The sequence below is a fragment of the Thamnophis sirtalis genome, unplaced genomic scaffold (assembly GCF_051295495.1).
Source record: "Thamnophis sirtalis isolate CommonGarterSnake01/CBP01778 unplaced genomic scaffold, rThaSir2_p1.2 scaffold_2, whole genome shotgun sequence".
NCBI classification, from domain to species: Eukaryota; Metazoa; Chordata; class Lepidosauria; order Squamata; family Natricidae; genus Thamnophis; species Thamnophis sirtalis.
Window position 1 is genome coordinate 4,447,250 of NW_028261382.1, and position 7,855 is coordinate 4,455,104.

The 7,855-nt window shown below is 47.5% G+C and overlaps 1 protein-coding gene across 1 annotated transcript in view; it reads left to right on the plus strand.

The window, feature by feature from the left end:
- Positions 1 to 782, plus strand: part of CPLX3 (complexin 3) — a 15,318-nt gene extending 14,536 nt beyond the window's left edge. Inside the window, exon 3 of the mRNA XM_014070171.2 lies at positions 1 to 782. This exon is cut by the window's left edge and continues 1,452 nt beyond it. The gene's annotated coding sequence lies outside the window, so the exon portion shown is untranslated.
- Positions 783 to 7,855: the final 7,073 nt, after the last annotated feature.

The following is a 7,855-nucleotide window of genomic DNA, read 5'->3' on the forward strand; positions in this document are numbered from 1 at the left end:
AGGATACTGCAAAATCTCCATTCCCTCCCCCCTCCAGGGGAAGGATACTGCGAAATCTCCATTCCAACCACACTCCAGGGGAAGAATACTGTAAAATCACCATTCCCTCCCCACTCCAGGGGAAGGATACTGTAAAATTCCCATTCCCTCCCCACTCTGGGGCCAGCCACAGGCGATATTTGCCAGTTCTCTGAACGACTCAAAATGCCCGCTACCAGTTCTCCAGAACCGGTCAAAACCTGCTGAATTTCACCCCTGAAAGGAACCTTTGCCAAGAGAAGTTCCAAGTCTTGTAAATTAGGTGGCTTGTCCACTTGTACGTCTTCCAGTCCAAGGCTTGGGATGGGGATGGGGGGGGGGGCAAGAGAAAATTCCTGCCCTTTCCTCCGCCGTAGCTCCCTGCTATGAATCAGAACTTCCAGAACTTCAGAACACCCAATTCCATTTTCCAGGTGGAGAGAACACAGCTTGGGGCCTCTCCTTCTGCCCCTGAAGCCATACAAGGATGACGAAGGTCCCTTTGGTTGATGTTTAATCAACAACCATAACCCCCTAGGCGTTTTTGTGCTCTGTTTCAATGTCTAACAATCCATCCTGGGACCCCTCACTGTCATGTGTCCGACAACTAGTGGGAAGGGGGTATAATTACCTGTGTAACAAACGTGGCAATCTTTATGTTGTAACGTGACTATGCAGTATTCTTTAACCCTCAAATTGCTCCCCTTCTTCTTTTTTCCATGGTACTGTTCGATTTGGTGGAATAAAGACCAAGCTTCTATGCATTCCCTTGTCCTGTTCTTCCCTCGCAGAAAAGATCTTGGGCAGTGACGAAATTCATTTGTTTTACTACCGGTTCGGTGGGCGTGGCTTGGTGGGCGTGGCAGGGGAAGGATACTGCAAAATCCCCATTCCCTCCTCACTCCAGGGGAAGGATACTGCAAAATCCCCATTCCTTCCCCACTCCAGGGGAAGGATACTGCAAAATCTCCATTCCCTCCCTACTCCAGGGGAAGGATACTGCAAAATCCCCATTCCTTCCCCACTCCAGGGGAAGGATACTGCAAAATCCCCATTCCTTCCCCACTCCAGGGGAAGGATACTGCAAAATCTCCATTCCCTCCCTACTCCAGGGGAAGGATACTGCAAAATCTCTATTCCCTCCCACTCCTGGGGGAAGTATCTGCAAAATCTCCATTCCCTCCCCACTCCTGGAGTAAGGATACTGCAAAATCCTCATTCCCACCCCAATCCTGGGGCCAGCCAGAGCTGGTATTTGCTGCAGAGGTGGCTTCCTACCAGTTCGCACCAGTTCGGTAGAACCGGTTCGTCAAATCTACCGAACCGGTTAGAAGAGGTTCCACCAGTGGACCCGGAAAGCAGGCCACACCTACAGAAGAGGTTCCAATTTTTTTTGAAACCCACCACTGACACACACACACATACACACACAGACTCACACAGAGACAGAAAGAGAAAGAGAAAGAAAGGAAGAAAGAAAGAAATTAAAAAAAGAAAAAAGAAAAAGTGAGAGATGAAAGAGAAAAAGGAAAAAGGGACAGAGAGACAAAAGGAAGGAAAGAGAGTGAGAGTGAGAGAGAGAGAGAGAGAAAGAAAACACATGGCCGGCAAGCCACTCCCACCAGGTCACGTGGCCGGCAAGCCACTCCCCCAAAGGAGGCCACACCCACAGAGTAGGTTCGAAATTTTTTTGAAACCCACCACTGATTTGCTGGTTCTCCCAACTACTCAAAATCTCCGCTACTGGTTCTCCGGAACCTGCTGAATTTCCCCCCCCTGGGTGTAGGGTTTCCAGCCTAAGCAGGGGGTTGAACTAGATGACCTCCAAGGTCCCTTCCGGCTCTATTCCATTCTTCTCGAGCTACACAGGGCTCAAAAACTTGGCTTCTCGCTCTTCTTCGGCGCTAATGAGTCGGTTGCCAACAGAGGCTCATTTCACAGTCCTCTGAGAATGCCTTCCTGGCTTAGCGCGCTAAACATAGAAAGAAAAATCCAGATGCTGTCCTGGAAGTGACGATTAAGTCAACGGAAGGTTTCTAAAACAGCTGCAAGCTTTGCTGAGCAAGAGATGATTAACAATCCAGAGGGGAAAAGATGAAAGCAGAGTGGGGGGGAAAAACAAGGGGATGTGAAAGCAGGCCTATATATCCGCTTATTATAGAAAGCATCTATGGCGTGTTTAAGGCACTAGGCTACACAGCAGGAGACCGTGAGTTCTAGTCCCGCTTTAAGGCACCGAGCCAGATAGATGGCCTTGGGCCAGTCACTCTCTCTCGGCCCTAGGAAGGAGGCAAGGGCAAAGCTTAAAAAAAAAATCCCACAGAATCAAACACAATTGAACAGCAAAAAAAATAAAAATAAGATCAGCTACAGTTTTCGGTGCACATTAAAGTTAGCAGATTCCCCATCTATCCAGGGACCGCCGTGTTGTGCGAAAGATGAAAGCAGTCTAAACATTAGCAGCTGGCTTTGATATTCCCAACGATTGGGGGCGGGAATCTGTTTTATTTCCTCCTGCTTTTTCCTAGCAAGGACTGGGAAAATCCTTTGACCCAAACCCAGTATTGTTCGCCAGGCGGTAAATCGTGCAATACATTATTTAGGATTAATGTGGACCCAATAGTTTTGTTTTTTTAAAGCAACCTTCTACCTATTCACACACACACACGCACACACACACACACACCTCATTTTCCTGCATTTACCATCACCTCGCTCGACAATATTTTCGGAAACTCCCAAGATTGCAGAGATTCTAAGCCTGGATCTGACGTAATGAAAGTGGCACCTCCAGATAGCAATAGCAATAGCAGTTAGACTTATATACCGCTTCATAGGGCTTTCAGCCCTCTCTAAGCGGTTTACAGAGTCAGCATATCGCCCCCCAACAATCTGGGTCCTCATTTCACCCACCTCGGAAGGATGGAAGGCTGAGTCAACCTTGAGCCGGTGAGATTAGAACCGCCGAACTGCAGATAACCGTCAGCTGAAGTGGCCTGCAGTACTGCACCCTAACCACTGCGCCACCTCGGCTCTTCGGAGATGGGAAGCTGGTGGTTTTACTACAGGTTTTACTACAACCGGCTTGCATGCATTCCAGACGCACACTATGCGTTGCATGAGCCATTCCATGCAAATTGTTCTTCGCGCATGCGCAGAACGATTTACAGTGAACTGGGCAAGCGCAGTCACTAAAAACCAAAATGGCGGAGGCCTAGCGGTGGCAAGGGGACAATTCAGGGGTGTGGAAGGCCTGGGTTGCTACCGGTTCGGCTGAACCGGTAGCAACCCACTTCTGCTCCAGACAGAGCTGGGGATTATTATTTTTTTGGGGGGGGGAGTGGGAAATATTTTTATTTTGTCTGTGTCTTTATCATGATCCACGCAGCTGCTTTCCTGCTTCGCTTTTCCGTACAAGCCGAGCCGCGAGGGATCTTGCGAATTGCCTGCTCTAAAAATAAAGGTGATACCACTTCCTGATATGAATCACTCCCGGAGCGAGCAACGGAACAAACTTTATCCTTTTTTTCCCCTTGATCTTCGAACGAACTCCAAGCCTCTTTTTAAACATCATTCCTTCCTCCCACGAAATTGCTTTTATATATATATACCTCATCAGCCTCCTGCGAGCAATTGCAGCTCTCTTGCAAATCTACACAGCCAACGATGGAAGATTGGCCACGAGCCACGCTATATGAAAGGGACGGTTCGTTTTTTAATTTTATTTTTATTTACAGGGAGGGGGGAAAGAGGCGTGGAGAAAGAAATTGATACGACTCTCCTTTTGACGTCTTAATTGGGCTGCTTAATTTTGCATGAGTCTGCCCCATAACTCTGCTTGTCAGAACAATCCGGCGAGAGTTTTTAAATGAATTGTTTTGGAGGTTTTTTCCAACCGAGAGAGAATTAGAAAAAGAGAGGGGGGGGGGGGTGAAGGCAGCTAAAAATACTCCAGGCAGCTTCTTCTAGTCCTGACATACATTTTCTATCGGTCTGTTTTTTGTTTTTTGTTTAAAGATCATCCTCAAGCGAAGGAGCGAAGAAGCATCTCATCGCCAGAAGGTTTGATGACTGATAAGAGCTGTTTCAATAATGCCAAATCGGAAGGCATTCAAAGAAGCAACAGACAATTTCCAAAGCCAGATCATACCCAAGAAAAATATTTGGATACTTGGTGGCTAGGTTTGGTGTTCTGACCCCCTCCTCCATCCAGTAATGAATGCCGAGACAAGCTTAAATGGAATGTCCTTTAATAACAAGACCAGAATCTTGGTGGCTGAAAGCCAAGCAAACAAACAGATAAGGACCTTGGCAGCAACTCAGACAAACCTTGGCAGCAATCCAGCCTGCCAAGTTAGTTACAACAGTTCTCTTTAGTCAATGTGTTGACTTCTGCGAGAGGCCTGTGTGCACCAGCAGTCTTTTTTATAGTCTGGAGAGGAGCCTCATGACCACTGGCTGAGCGCAATTACCTCCTGTAATTGCGTAATTGTTCTTGACGCCTCGTAGCTCTTTGATGGCATGCATCCAGGAACAACTCACTGCTGGTTTCTGGATCACTCTCCCTTGTCTCCTCCCCACTGGTCGAAGGCTCAGGCGCCTCCTGGTGGCCAACCAGCCTCTCTGCACCCTGCTCGGAGTCGGAACCCTGTCCAGGGTCCTCCACATCCTCCAGAGCCGATTCAGAGGGCCCCTCGCTGTTGGAGTCTGGTGGCATCTCCAATGGCTGCTGCTGGGCCACAACAGTTTGTGACGCAAATAACCGAAGCATCTTTGGCTCCATTAAAAATATATATATATATATCGCTTAATCATACCAGCTACCATTCGTCTCTATCTCAGAAACACGAAGATGATCAAAGGCCTGGAGACTAAAACGTACAAAGAATGGCTTTAGGATTTGGGTTTGGCTATACCAAGGATTCCCCAACCTGTGGGCCACAGCCCACTAGTGGGCCATGAGGGGGTTTTCAACCGGGCCACAGAAACAGCCGGTGAGCGCTAAGGGGTTGCCATAAAGAAGAGGAAGTCAAGCTGTTCTCCAAAGAATACTGTATCCTGTTTTGGTGGCCATGATGTAGAAAAGATGTGGAGACTCTCGAAAGAGTGCAGAGAAGAGCAACCAAGAGGATTAGGGGACTGGAGGCTGAAACATATGAAGAACGGCTGCAGGAACTGGGATTGGCTAGTTTAATGAAAAGAAGGACCAGGGGAGACATGATAGCAGTCTTCCAATATCTCAGGGGTTGCCCCAAAGAAGAGGGAGTCAAGCTATTCTCCAAAGTACCAGAAGACAGAAGAAGCAATGGGTGGAAACTAATCAAGAAAGAAGCAACTTAGAACTAAGGAGAAATTTCCTGACAGTGAGAACAATTAATCAGTGGAACAACTTGGCTCCAGAAGTTGTGTATGCCCCAACACTGGAAGTTTTTAAGAAGAGATTATTGGACAACCATTTGTCTGAAGTGGTGTAGGGTTTCCTACCTGAGCAGGGGGTTGGACTAGAAGACCTCCAAGGTCCCTTCCAACTCTGTTATTCTATTCTAGTCTAACTTCTGCAACAGTTCTCCCCAAAGTTGTCCATTGTACGAAAGCACGCCAAAGACAAACCCATTAATAACAAAATCTACATAAAGAGCGGAAGGACAGCAAAGCATTTTAATGAGCTCTTGTAAAATTTGGACTTTTTTAAATATAAAACTGTCATTCTTTTCTCCCCCCTCCCTTCTTCATTTCCTGCATTTGGCAGCCAAGGCCTCCTTTAAAGACCAGATGCTTTTTATTCACAAAACAGTACTCCTAATAGCTTGGACAAAACCCGATGCGATTCATTAGTGGCCATTCTTGGGGAAAAAGTGAGTTGAACCAGCTGTTTGGCACACGGGACGAGGCGGGTGGCCGAGTACATCAGGTGCCAAAAATGGACTTGGAAATCGAATTAGGAAAGGACTCAAATCCTCACTTTTGACCCATTGGGGAGTTTAGCTGTCCTGGTTGGTGAGAGTCCTAATTTGGTGGGTTTCTAATTCTCCCTTCCTCTTGTTTGTGACTTCCCCGGGGTCCTTTAAAAAAAAAAGTTTTTGAGGCTCTTCTCTTCTTCCTGAGCATCTCCCTCCCCCACTTTTCTGTCCCCCCCCCCTTCTGACAACTTCGCTGCGGAGACCCATGTGATGCTCGCTTGGTTTATTTTAGGAGCCAACATGACCTCCGGTTGTAAGAAAAGGAAGGCGGCACACGGTTCTTCGGTCTGGGAAGATAATCTGCCCCCTGGAGGTCCGTGCGCTCTCTCTTTCTCTCTCTCCTCTCTCTCTCCTTCTCTCTTTCTCTCTCTCCTCTTTCTCTCTCCTTCTCTCTCTTTGTCCTCTTTATCTGTCCTTCTTTCTCTCCTTCTCTCCTTTCTTTCTTTCCCGCCATCTCTCTCACCTTCTCTCTCGCCTTCGTTTTCTCCTCTCTCCTTCTATCTCCTTCTCTCTCTTCTTTCTCTCTCCTCTTTCTCTTTCTCTCTCCTTTTTCTCACTCCCCTTTCTCTCTCCTTCTCTTTCTCTTTCCTTCTTTCTTTCTTTCCTGCTATCTCTATCTCACCTCTCTCTCTTTCTCTCCTCTCTCCTTCTATCTCCTTCTCTCCTCTCTTTCTCTCCTTTCTCTCTCCTTCTATCTCTCTCTCTCCTCTCTTTGTCCTTCTCTTTATCTGTCCTTCTTTCCCTCTCCTTCTCTCCTTTCTTTCTTTCCTTCCCGCCATCTCTCACCTCTCTTTCTCGCCTTCTGTTTTTCTCCTCTCTCCTTCTATCTCCTTCTCTCCTCTTTCTTTCTCTCTTCTTTTTCTCTCTCTCCTTCTCTCTTTGCCCTTCTCTTTATCTGTCCTTTCTCTCTCTCCTTCTCTCCTCTTTCTCTCCTTTCTTTCCTGCCATCTCTATCTCACTTTCTCTGTTTCCCGCCTCCTCTTTCTCTCCTCTCTCCTTCCTTATGCGGCGCTGGGGATTCGAACTGTCGAACTGCCGGCCTTTCTGATCGACAAGCTCAGCGCCTTAGTCACTGAGCCACCCTTTTTCTGGAAGCATCAAGGACCCCTTGAAAAATAGGGTTTGGACGCAGGAAGAAACAACCTGACCTCCTGGGGATCTCAATGCTGGGGTCTCACACACAGACACCAAGGGGGGCGTGTTTGCACTTGGAAGACAATTCTGCAATTTGGCAATCCCCCCCCCCCCCGTGTATGGGGAAACACTCCCCCCCTCCCAAACCTTAACCGTTTCCCAGGTCAGGAATCTCCTCCTTCATCCGCTGCTTCGTCTGTGTGTGTGGTTTTTTTTTCTTTCAAATTCCTGATTGCAGGAAGTGGAGACGCAAACGTTACGGGCCCAGCTGTTTGCTCCAACGCGGCTGAGCTATTCTTTTCCCCAACATTCAGATAATCAAGGAAGGTGACAGTCAGAAAAGTTCGGCTCCGATGTGTAACCGGAGAAGGAACGCGGCGGGGAAAAGACTCCGTGTCCGCAACTTGTCCAATTTCACCTTCACCTTTTTATTATCCTTCGCTCAGTTACGTAACCAGAACAAACACACATTATAATTCCAAGAGATTACATATGATAGAGAGAGAAAGAAAGAGAGAGGGGGAAAGAGAGAGGGGAGAGAGGAGAGAGAGAGAGAGAGGAGAGAAAGGGAAGAGAGAGAAAGAGAAGAGAGAGAAAGAGAGGACATATATAGAGAGAGAAGGAGAGAGAAAGAGAGAGGAGAAAGAGGAGAGAGAAAGAGAGGAGAGAGAGAGGACACAGAGAGAGAGAGAAGGAGAGAGAGGACACAGAGAGAGAGAAAGAGAGAGGAGAAAAGGAGAAAG